The sequence below is a fragment of the Mycteria americana genome, chromosome Z (assembly GCF_035582795.1).
Source record: "Mycteria americana isolate JAX WOST 10 ecotype Jacksonville Zoo and Gardens chromosome Z, USCA_MyAme_1.0, whole genome shotgun sequence".
In the NCBI taxonomy this organism is placed as follows: domain Eukaryota; kingdom Metazoa; phylum Chordata; class Aves; order Ciconiiformes; family Ciconiidae; genus Mycteria; species Mycteria americana.
In genome coordinates, this window is record NC_134396.1 from 37,202,554 (window position 1) to 37,215,238 (window position 12,685).

The 12,685-nt window shown below is 42.6% G+C and overlaps 1 protein-coding gene across 2 annotated transcripts in view; it reads left to right on the plus strand.

Moving 5' to 3' along the window:
- NTRK2 (neurotrophic receptor tyrosine kinase 2) overlaps positions 1–12,685 on the plus strand; it is a 201,246-nt gene that overhangs the window by 138,044 nt on the left and 50,517 nt on the right. The window lies entirely within an intron of this gene.

Sequence of the window (12,685 nt, forward strand, 5' to 3'; positions counted from 1 at the left end):
GAGACCATAAACTCCATGGTATGGATGATCCTCCTCTCCTCTATATCTGCAGATAGGAATTACTGGGTGGAAAGCTGCAGCATATAGCACATTTTCTGTGTATGTACTGTCTTTTCATTCAAACTGACAACCTGTCCAATTTCTGAGGTATTTCTGAGGCAAGATGTACCTCTTTTCTGTGAGACTGCTTGTTTGAGGTTCCCCTCAATGTCAGTGACAAGCCTGTCAGTGATTCGGGAAAGTTGTATCAGACTCCTGCAGAGCTGGGCTTGCACTAAAAACGCAGTACTAGAGCAGGAGTTGTCACGGCTGTCCTTAACTAGGGCTTTCAGCAAGGTCCATATCTGAAAGCACTGTACTTTTTGTGCAGTAGCAGGGATAATGCAGGTTCTGGAACCACTTGCTCCTAGCTACTGTAGCTAGTTTTCAACTTGGTTAATTATGGGCAAAAATACCTTTTAAAATAGTCTTGAGAAGAGATTTTTCCCAATGATGTTGTTTGGATGCTTAGCTAGAATAGCCCTCATTAGGATGCAATTTGCCATTTTCCCCAATTTCCACAACAACTGGCATTTCTAATGCCTGCTTGGCACAATATGAAGGAAAATGATTCCAGTAGCTCCTGTTCAGAAATCTTCATTTGTTTACATTTATGAAGGTGTGGAAAGAGAGCTACAGCAACTAGGTTTGAAGTGCTGGTTGTGGTATGTTAATCCCTGAGGGCCTGTTTATTTTTATGCAGGATGGTACATAAAAGACTGCAAACTAACAACATACAGACTGGAATAAGCAAAGAATTAGGGCACTTCGCTAAGCAGCAGACCTCACATTTTCTTTTGTTCATGGCAAGTCTTTTTTTTTTTTTTTTTAATCTTAAATTAGGGGATGCTATGGGTTTCTTAACTGCTTTCTTCAGCAGCTTCTCCTTGTGACTGTTAATCTAGAAGGACTCCACTGAGTTTCCCAGTTTACATTTTGTGAGTGAGAGCAGGATTAGTTTCATGGCATACAAGATAACGCTGAAGGCAATGCAAGAGAAACAGTGTTGTTGTAAAATCTTTACTGAATGTATTTTTTTCTTTCCAGTTGCTTTTATTTTTGACTGTGTTATAATGCACTTAAACTCTAAGAAGGCCAGAATCTGTAAAAATAAAAGAAAGTATTCATTGCAGCCAAATCCATATCCAAAGAGTTTCCACTAGAGATTTTGAAATTAAGAAAGTGATGGCAGCAAGGAGTTTGGGCCTTGGTTTTCAAAATACACCAAATAAGAACTTTGATGAATGCAAAACTTACACTTTATAGCTTTGTGACACTGTCCAAATAGAAAGTAATTAATATTTAAAACCCACCCACTATTATGAAACAGCTAGGTAAGCATTTCTGGCCTTATTTTCTAGGTGTGGGAAACAACGATAAGGGATTCACTCAGCAGAAGCCTCGTAAGAGTTGTTTGCCAAAGCGCTGATGACAAATACCTTTTCATCTCTATGTGTGTGTGTGTCTAGGTTTCAGAAGCAAACAATGTTGCCTCTCTGTAGTTTCTCTGTAAGGAAAAATGCAAATCAGTAGTGGTTATTTTTGCAGTTAGAGCCTGTTATATTCTTGGAACACGTGGCTGAATTACCATCCTCGTATCCATGAAAATGTTACAACAAGGGAAGAACAGATGTGACAGAAGCAATGGTGAAAGCAACACACTAGCCTGTAAGTTAGTTGAGAGTTGTACATGGGAAAACACTGGAAAAACTACGCAATAAATCTTGAAATTGGTTTATAAATAATGGTGTTAGCTTCTGACCCTTCCTCTTCTCCTTAAAATTCTGACTGAAAGGGCAGGCTAGAAACACAGAGTCCTGGAAATTGCTCAAGGACCATTTTGTGGATGTTGGGCTACCAACAGGCAAAGTAGCCGTCCAGCTCTGTAACAGGCTTCAGACCAGTTCTTCCTAAAAGCAGGTCTGTACTTGCCCTCCTGCTGATGGTGGTCATGCAGGAGGCAGCAGTTAATCAACATTGCTTGTAAAGTGGTCTGTTAATGTACCCTGGTGACATCTTGTCTGTAGGGCTAACAATAACGCTTTGTGTATCTCAGTGTTTTAGTTGAGTGTAGACGGCATGCATATCAACAGGCAACACCCATTTCCTTAGCTGCAAGTGCCAGTTCTGAGCAACTTGAGACAAAAATCCAGCTGTTTCACTGGTAACAATAAAAATTCTGGTAATTTTTAGTATTTCCTTTACTGATAAGCATGTGGGGTATTCTGCCATTACAGTTCAACAAATGTAGCAGCCATTTGTATTGGTTACTGCTGCTCAAAATGCCTTCCAAGTACATGAGTATGTAGGCAGCTGGTATTTATTGCTCTGGAAGAGAACTTGAACTTCAGAAGGAAGGGGAGAGAAAACCTACATTTTGCCTATCTTTGTACTGTGCAGATTACAGTTGCTGTAAATATCATGGTGTACAGTAGTTGGAACAAAGCAGTTTTGTTTTTTAAAAGCAACAGTCATGTAGATGCTAGGTGAGAAGAGAACTTTTCTGGTCCATGCATTTTTGGTTTCTCGCAGAGGCTGCCAGAATTACATTTGCATTAATTTCAGTCCACAACAAGTATTACAGAAGATTCAACTGTAAGTACTTTCCAAATATAAAGAGCGCAGGGGAGAAAGGTGACTATGATTTATGGTGACATCTATTAAGCTTTTACAGAGTATCATACATGTGTACTAGCTATCACCATAAAATTAACTGGTACTAATTGGTCAGAGCTGCCAACTCAGTCTGCTTATGAGTGTAACACTCTTCTTCAGGTCATGTTCATTATACTGACATCGTATGTCAGATCCTGAATAAAGTTCATTCAGCCATTTCTGCCGTTCTTCTTCTTGTTTGCCCTGCTCTGTGTGTGTGCTGCCATTAGCGAGAGTTCACGTCTCGGCAAAGACGGTCTGTGTGCTTTGGGAAATACGTGTCTCGGGTATCTGCCCAGTGGCCACTTCTCCAGCAACAGCGGGGCTGTGGGAGGGCATCCTTCGATTGAATCACGCCTGGCGTTTTCCTCTTTCTTGGAAACTGACTGGAACAAAATGTTCAAAGCTCTTTCTTCCTCCCTTTCCTCTTTTTTTTTTCCTCCCTCTTGCTGTCTTTCACTTCCATGCCTCAAAAGGCTGTAACTGGGTTCATTATTGTGTGATAAATCAGCAGTAAACTTCTATGCATTTTGCTTCATTTGGGCAGCTCCTGTTCCTTAGTGACAGCTGCTTGGCTCAGCACACTGTAATTATCAACTCAAAACCAAGATGCTTTTAGGTGCTGAAAGCATATTGGCAGAGACTGAACTTGTCCTCAACCTCGTCATGGGCCACAGCTTTAAAAGATCCCATTTAGTTGTTGTTTGGTTGTGTTGTCGCTGTTGGTACTGGGGCTCTGACAGTTCATTATCACAGTGGACCCTGTGGAACAATGTTGTTATCCTAAAGGAGTACAGGTCTTTGTTTTTCATTAGCTGCTGACATATCTTACAGTTAACTTTTGATTAATGTATCTGTGTTCATTCTCTAAAATAAAGTTTTATTGATATGTGGGAGGGGATTTATACGTGTTAGTGAAAATTTATGAAGCCCTTATTTAAACAGATCTCTGAAGGGAGCTTTGCTGAGAAACAGACCTGTTGGTTTGTTGTTTATAGTGGGACCAAGGCACTCTCTGCTCCTACTTTAAGTCTACCTCCGTTTGGCTTGGTGGCTGGACAGACGGGCTACGTGCTGACTGAGCAACTGGTGCCTAGCTGTCCGCAACCACAGGGGCATACAGAGCATGGCATTGCCTCTGATCCACTAAAGGGCAAGTGGCCTTGGGCTGTATGTTGTGCAGACCAGTTGCAAGGGGCTGTCAGTAGTTGAGACTTTTGCTCCCTCACCAAAGTTGTTTTAGCGAAGAAGAACTCCTCCTCATTTGACCGAAATGTAGAGAAACATAATTTCAACTGACAGATAATGCAGTCCAGAGCCCAAGTGAGTGGAAGGAGATTTCTCATATTCTCTGCTAGATCTGTTAGCTAGATGTGTTAGTTTTCAAGTTACATGAAAATAACATGCAGGCCCAAGAGGGGAGAAGAGAAAATACATGACATTTTTTGCAAGAGAAGTGATCTGGGAAAGTCCTGCTGTTCTCATTGTCAAGCCACAGCTTTTCTTTTCTCACTGTATCCATGGGGCAGGTTGGGCTTTCTATCAGGACAATTAGAATAGGCACCTATCCTGCTGCTATTAAAAAAGACTTTGAAGTGTTCTCAAATCCTGCTGGGCTATAGTTTAGTGTAATTTACAGAGCAGTTCCAAGTAGGAGCACCACTGTTTGCTTAAGCAAAGCTCAATTCAAGGGGCATGACACAGTCTCATTCGCATCCTTCCCTAGGGTTTGGGGAGGTTGTCAGACCCTGGAGAATGACAAGAACTCACCCAGGCTGTAGAACCCTCATGACCTTTACACAGGGAATAATTTGTGGTGTTACCATACAACAAACATACACTTTACAGTCTTGGTCCTTCGGAGGATGCAGGATGGAAGAACCAGGTCAGCAGAGGAGGTGATGTGTGGTCTACAATAAGCAGATCTTTTTAAGCTTGAAAGATGAAGCATGTGCTACATTCATATGGAAAGAGAGGAAGAATTTTTTCCAGTGTATGTGCAACAAGACAAAAGAAAAGTCATCTTTTCTTTGCAGTTTTTGAGGATCTGATCCTGAAAAAACCTCAGCACGTTCAGTCTTGCAAACCCTTCATGACTTCATTTGGATGATCTATAAGTGAGAATTTGTAGGGCTTTTGTTTGAAGCTAGTACAATGTAATAATCTTTTGACTGCATTGTGGCTGCAGTAGAGGTATCTGGCACAGCCCAGCCGTAAAGACTAATTTTCTGGGTGTACCTTGCATCCATATGCTGCCAGTTACAACTGCCTTTGTTACCCATAAGCACTGGGATTCTGAGACTGTAACAGGGGCCAAGGGGGAAATGCCTTATGGGAACATAAGCCTCTGTGGATGGCATGCCCTAGCAAAGAGGTTTGTGAGCCTGTCATTGAAACAAAAGCAGAGCAAGAAATGTCTCACCATGGAAGGATGCAGAAATGCTGAAGGTCAGCAGTCTGTAGAAGAGAATAGCCACTCTTCCAGGTCCGTTCACCTTTTATGATGGTTTTGCTCATCTCTTCTGTTGCATGGGGCTTTGGGGCAGTACAACGGTTAGTGCTAACCCATTCTGCATCCCCAGAGGACAGAGGGCAAACTGCGGTTCTTTCCTTTTCAGTGTACAGGAAGACTCAAGACTTGTTTTCTCTCCTTCCTGCTGATTTTGTTTCTTAGTGAGTAATACAGGGATCTGATCAAAGGGCGAGGAAGGTTTCTTCTTTCGTTTGTTTGCAATGACCAATGTCTTTATGTGTCTTTTGTGGGTCCTCCTTGGAGATAACCAAACCTGTAACTTTTCTCTGTGTTTAAAGGCCACTTATGGCAAAACCCAGGAAAGGGGGCGGTACGCACAGAATCATAAGAGCAAGTAACCATGTAGTGGCAAAGCCTTAGCTGTGTGCAGTTAAGGAAGCAGGCAGAGACTGAACCTCCCTCTAAGGGAGGAGTGTACTTCAGTTGGCCCAAAGAAAGCAAAATATGGGCATGCATAAGATTCGGCTTTCCTCATGGAAAGCCACACACTTGCTGCAGCCTGATAGAACTGTAAAAGGTGCTCAGAAGCAGGACAAAAATTATTAGGAAAAGGCTAAATAATATGCTTAAAATTCATATATAAAAGACTGGATTTTGTCATGCTCCTATGATGTCTTCTCTATTGTTCCCTTTTCTTTCCATGCACAGTTAGCTGCAACAGGGCAGACCTACCCATCTAACATGGCAGATCAGATGCTATGCTATCTATTAGTAAAACAGTTCAGCAAAAGGTAAAGATTAAGTGTGCGCTTAACTTTTATATAAGGGGATAGAATCTGGGACTGTGAGCTACACACGTGGTTTATTCCTTCACAGGCTTGAAAGCTCTGTTTACTTTTCATATTTCCTTTTGAAAAGCCACCAGTAAAACCCTTCTGTCCTCCTGTATATCGACGTACAAAATGATGTCCTTTTCCTTTTAAAATAAGAAGAGAAAAAGCAAAGCAGAGAAACTTACATCAAAAATAGGGCAATCTCCTTTGAATTTCACCTTTATACCCACTTACGCCAAGCTTGAATATGGCTTAGTCTCTGAATGTATGATGTTTCTTTCAGGTCCTGCTTCTCAGACTGGCATCCTGGGATGCTTTTCAGACTACGCCTGTTTCTGAAAATAGAGATAGAAAAGAGTTAATACTTTGAAGACAGTATGTTTATTAGCCCTCCTGCCCTGCAAGCATCTATCATATGAGATATGCTACATGGTACTTCCCCATCCTTTGCTGAGTGCTTCTCTTTCTGCAGCATAGAAGATCCCTAAAGATTAGTATCATGCTGAGGGAAAGGATTTCCTGGCCTGAGCTAAGAGAAGGGTGGTGGTGGTGAGATCATTGTCTCCAGTTAACTTAAACATGGAAGACAGACCAGATTTGCCACAATAAAATAATACTAGCAGAGGTTTTATACAGCAACTCATGCACAATAGCCTTTAAGTTTTACAATCATTAATCTTTTGGAAGAAGGGCATTGAGACTGGCATTTACAAATTAAGTCTATACACGTCTGCAAAGGCAACGTTTGGTCAAAATTCCAGCACAATTGTCTGCTTAAAGCTGATTTACCATACTGTCCTGAAAAGCTGTTGTAGGCTGGAAGCAGCGTAGAAAGAGAAACGCAGAGCGATTGGTATCTGCTATTTATTCTGAACATAGAGCACCAAATTTAGCTTACAGTTATTCTGATATGTCCCAATTGTTTTAGCGTGTAACAGATCAAATCCATATTTAATACATATTTATAATTGAAATAAAAAAGTTTCAGGTTGCTAAGGCTTGAAGGCCTTGTGTACTTTAGTTTTGTATGCAAGGGCAAATTCATGCCTGGAAAAACTGTCAACTTCATTATTCTTGTTTTCCTGAAGGGTAAATTTAGCTCATAAGGCTCATGCATTTAAAACAATGATAGCACTGTTATTATAATTTATTATTAAGTAGTTCTTATTTGATTATAAGGATCTAGTCAAGTATGGCAATATGCCTATCTGTAGCCAGACTGAGAGGATCTTGGCCAACTAAAACAAATCAATTACCGTAACAAAAGAGTAAGATAAAGTGCTTCACCAGAAATCAAATATTAACCCCAAAAGACAGCAAACACTTGAGTTTCAGCCAGAGAAGAGCCATGCCAGCTACAGCAAAATGAGTTTATAGTGGGCAAAAGCTGTGGTGCCCCTGCCACTGCAGGCAGGTGGGGAAGGACTGGGCACCCTCCCAGGAGCTGCAGCACTGTGTCACAAAGGGAAGCATAATTCTCAGCCAAGACAATAGAAACTCTGGGGTTTAAAGTATAGATCCTGTGAGGATTTAAGTTGTAAACGAAGCAACTGAAAGGTTAAGCTGTAGCAATCACAGGTTTATTAGATTTATCATGAGATGTAGCTCTTGACAGCTAGGAAATCCCTGGGAATTATGCCATTTCTGTGAATGCTCACAGGTTTGCCTTTCATGAATGTCTCCAGTTCTTCCAGGAAGATCACTGCCTGTTCAACTTGCCCATTAAATGTCTCCTCAAGGCCCAGTTGGGGTCTGATGCCTGTGAAAAATCTGGCAAATCACTGATGGCCACTCAGGGATAACTGTTTTACCACTGTTGAATTAAACCGTTCTTTTTCAAAGAAATAAAACAAAATTCAAAGTGATTCACAAGCCATACTTGTACAGGTAACATGACAAGGCCCGAGTGCCTTTCTGACCTAGTTCTTCTGTGGATACTCCATACTCAGTTTTCTATACCCTGTGCCAGCACCTTTCATTTAGAGCAGAGTACCTGGGGAGTGGGTTTTCTGTTGGCTTATGTTCCTTCTGTTAAAGAGGTATGAGTTGAATCTCAGCTGTGGACTATATATATGAACATGCTGCATTTTTGTTTGTGCCTACAACAGCTGGGCACCAGTCTTGCATGAGAATTTGTTGCTGCTGTATGGTAAAAATTAAACAACAGTAGCACTACACTAAAATATATAGAGAATAAGAAATAATGAATGTCGTATGGGACAAATACATCAAATAATCAGAAATATACCCTCAGAACTGAGCTGGCCTATTTCTGCATCCAGGCAATGTTGACAGGTTAAAAGGTTAAAAAAAAAAAAAAGTGGTTGCTGTTCTCTTTTATTACCATGTTAGAGAGTAGATGCCTCAATCTGCCAAAATTTCTACTCTGGCAATAGCGTGCAGAACTGTAGAGATGCTGCTGCTGCAGAATCTGATGGCCATTGGGCTAGACTTGCTGTCTGCAGTTCGTAGTGATTTTGTATCCTCCTGCTATGGGATTCTCTCTGAAATTCCACCCCTTCTTTTATGTGCATGACAAATGCTGTACAAATTTGGTATACTATCTGAACAATCACTCAGCCATTTACACCTGCTTTTTCTAGCACCATCTTAGAAGTAGTTGAGTCTTCGCAATTGCAAGAGAAATGGTGGGAGAAGAAATGAAGAAACTTGCAAAATGTCTTTCTGTGGCACCTCATGTCACATCACAAGCCAAGTCTTTTCTGTGGCTGCTTTTTTTTTAAGCAACTGTGAATATGTTTATAATACTACCTTGCATGGTTACTTGGCATCTTGAAGATCCTCATTCTCTTTTCAGAGTCCTGGCACAACACATTTCATTAGGACTGTTCCACATGTGCACCACTAGCAAAATTTTGAACAGTATCCTAGAAAGCAGACTCAGCAGATGATTTAAGTGGGCGTGCAACACAACAGGATCTTCCAGTGTTGGTAGTTCAGTGAGCAGTGATGATGGAGCCTGTCTGCTGTGGTTCTTACTGTCCATCAAGCAGTGAGTCTGTGTTGCAGCCTCTCCATAAGGACAGATCTCTCCTCTGCTCTGCTGTTCTCATAAGGCATATGTGAACACCTCTGAAACTTACAGCACTTGTGATATTGTAATTGGCTGAGGTGTTTAAGATGAGACACACTCATGCATACCACATAACTACGTAATTTTCGTGCTCTTTAGGAAACCCAGCCTTAAAAGGACTAGTGTGATCTTTGGATGTGCAGAGATACAAGGAGCTGATTTTATGTTTTTATCACAGCCTTGTGGAGAGTGATACAAGAATGTGGCTTCCCGTTGAGAAAAACAACTGGAAACAACTACTTCTAAAAGATTGTTGAAAATTTTTCCAGAGAAGACCCATGAAAATGACTGGCGAACTGGAGAGAATGTTTTCCTAGGAGGGGCTCCCATTTCTTTGCCTTACCAAGAGCAAGAAGAGTGTTGATTATGTATATTTAATACCAGACCTTAAAAGGCTGCTCAAACTAGTAGAGAAAGTCTCCTAAAACCCAAGGGAGGGAGATGCAAGCCAGACAAGCTAAAAATTAAGAGACAAAGAAAAAGGCATAGATTTTTATTAGCAATGAAAATGATTACACATTAGGGCAAGTGAATAGTTCAGACTTTCAAATCAAGACTGGCAGAGCCACTTTCTGGAGGCAGTCTCCTGCCAAGCACAAGTCATTTGACTCAATACTATGCTCTGTGCTGTGTAGAAGGTCAGCTTAGGTGGTGTAACAGTCACATGTGGTGGTGAAATGTTCAGGCCTATTGTTTGTGACCAAGGGGAAAACACTTTCACTCTGTCACAGCATTTCACTTTTTAATTATGTGCAGAAACATTTTAATAATTTATACTGCTGAGTGTCCTGCTGTCTGTGGCTGGAATCAATCACATCCAACTCAATGAATTCAGTGTGGTGAGGTGACCCCAAATTGCCTGTTTTGCTGGGACCAACTCCAGAGCGTGGTGTTGACCCTCTCTGTTCAGCCTCACCATCAAAGGTAGGTTACCTGGGGAGTGCAATCCCATGCTTTCGGATAGCATTTGCAGGATAAGGCTTTGAGGCATCATTTCCAGTGCAACATGCTGTTTCTTAGTGAGTGAACACCTAGAAGTCTAGCTCTGTTGGTGGGATGTCTCTGAGACCTCGAGATGCGAAGAGAGCCCTCTTCTGCAGTTGTGCTCCCTGTTGCCAGCCAATTCCCTGCAGTCATCCGTGGGAGCCCCCTGCTTCTATGGGCACAGCTGTGTGGTTATTATTTAACACCACAGCCTCTTTTCAGCATTTACCCTTGTTTAATTTGCTCGGTCTCACTTCATATTTTATGTTTCATTTTTCTCTTTAAGTGTTTCAACTCGACTTAGCTGTTAGCTCAATGTAAGGTATTTTTTACAGTAATCAGACAAGATCTTTTAAACCAGGGATGATGTGCTCTTAAAAGTACAAATGGCAGCTCAAAGGCAATAACCATTTAGAGTCAAAAGGAGGAAAATACATAGCTGCCTTCTGAATGTTTGTGTATCTTTGCCTGTGAGACAATGTTATGAGACCTCTTCTTTGGCAATTCAGTTCTGCCACCTCTTTGGCCAAATTCTGCTTTGTTTCTTCAATGTAAATCGAGGATAATCTCTTGGACTTCAACAGAGATAATTGGCTTTATCCTGATATTAACTGAAAGCAGATTTTGACCTGAATTTTTCAGTATATCTCCTGCTGAAATCTCCTCCCACTGAAGACGGTGTCATTATGGCTGGGGCCCTGAGTCTGCTAAAGGGATATTTTCCTTAGCTCATATTTCCATCACATCATATGTGTTTGATTTACTTACATTGTTCTTATATTTAATGTCTGCCCATTTAGTCACATTTACTGTCATTTTTTATTTGTTTAGTAACTTGGTGCAGCTCAGAAAGGTAACAGGGATGGATAGAGCATGACAAGTTGCAAATATATTCTCCATAGATCTCTTCTGCAGCTTGCTGTGTTTCAGTTTTGACAGTGGTTTATGGGATGGGTTGTTTATTCAAATGCTTGGTTTATATAAGAGCGTTTAGGAGCAGCTGTAAGTGTACTACAGAGCAGTATTTGATATGTTTCTTATTTATTTTTACTTTGTTGTTTGTGAAGTCCTCCAGGAACTTCACAAAAAACCATCGTACTGCTAGGGCCAGCGCTGGGGGTGTGCTGGGTTCAAAACAGAGAGGACCCGCACAAAATTCAGGAAGTTGACCGTCTTCATCATGAGGTCTTTGGCAGCTGTGGAGGGAACCAAGTGAAAAACTGCCTCTGCTGGAGTTTTGCTGCTGACACCCATAGGATAGGATTTCAGCCCTACTCCCTGTCCATGGGCTTTGTGGACATTTTAAGATGGTGATACTGGTTAATGTGGAGCTGAACTTCTCTCTCTAGGAAAGAGAGAGAGGCATCCTCCTGGGGATACTGGTCAAGCAGAGGGAAAGAGAAGAATTCCCCAAGAGGCAGCATTGAATGGCAGGTTTGGGGGGGGGGTACTCATTTATTAGTAAGTATTTTTTAAGCGCAGGTCACGAGGCATGCCACGCTCCCGTGCCCAGGCAGTGTGCCGGGGCAGTGGTCCTCCCTGTGTGCCTGCCTTGTGACTAGTACTAGCAGAGGCGAGGAAGCCAGTTACCTTGTGTCCGTGGGGAAAAGGTGTGTTTTGGTTCAGGCCTGTCTTCTCCTGACTGCATTTTGTGCTTCACTTGAAAAGCCAGTGCTGAGGAGGAAATGCAAATAAAAAGCAAATTCCTACTGACTGCAGGGGAGCCGCTCGGGTAGCTGGCCAAACCAAGCATACCCGTATTAAATGCATTACCACAACAAAACCTAATCTTACGCTAGACCAGAGTTCGACAAGAGTGAAAAACATTGGTACCGTGCAGTCTCATTTCAGGTGTACTTCACTATTAATGGGATGTGTGGCCTCTGCCGGGAGGCCTGGCGTCGAGGAGGGGGCAGGCAGTGCTCCCCCGGCAGCCGCCAGCTGCGGGGGCAGGAGCAAGGCCTGGTGGGTCTGGTGTGGCACGGGGAGAAGCTGGCTGTCCTCACTCTGCTCCCAGGGCATGGTGGGCCTGCTGGCCTGGGGGTTTCTGGCAGGTGCCAGCTGGGTCTGGCAGAGGTCTGCTCCTCAGGTGCACTGCCCGCCTGGCAGACTCATGATGGAGGCGCCTGGGGACATCTCTCGCTCTCCCGGCTTGCTCCAGCACTGGGCTGCACTGGCACGTACCCACATGCATACAAAGTGCATTTACATGCAGTGCACTCGGGTTACGTCGCTGTAGGCTCAGGGTGTGGGGGACGCATATTTTTCTTTCATAGACAGTAGGCCCTTTCTCCAAATGCTAGTGACAGCAATGGGGACAGGCTGTGCCATTTCTTCCCACTGTTGTTACCAGCAGCCCTCTGTTTTCCATGTTTTAGTAATGGAGACAAGGTGGTTTTTGCGTAAGTGATCACCCAGTTTGGAACAGGTGTGTGTCCAAGCACGGAGGCAGAGGTTGGTCTGCATCTGAATATATTCTAAGTTATTGGCAGGGTTCAGTCCTGGTCCCTGCAGTTAAGCAGCCAAGGTGAGATTCATGCCTTTGCAGAAGCCGGCCTGATGCCTGTGCACCACTATTTACTTCACTGTGTTTAGGATTTAAGTTGC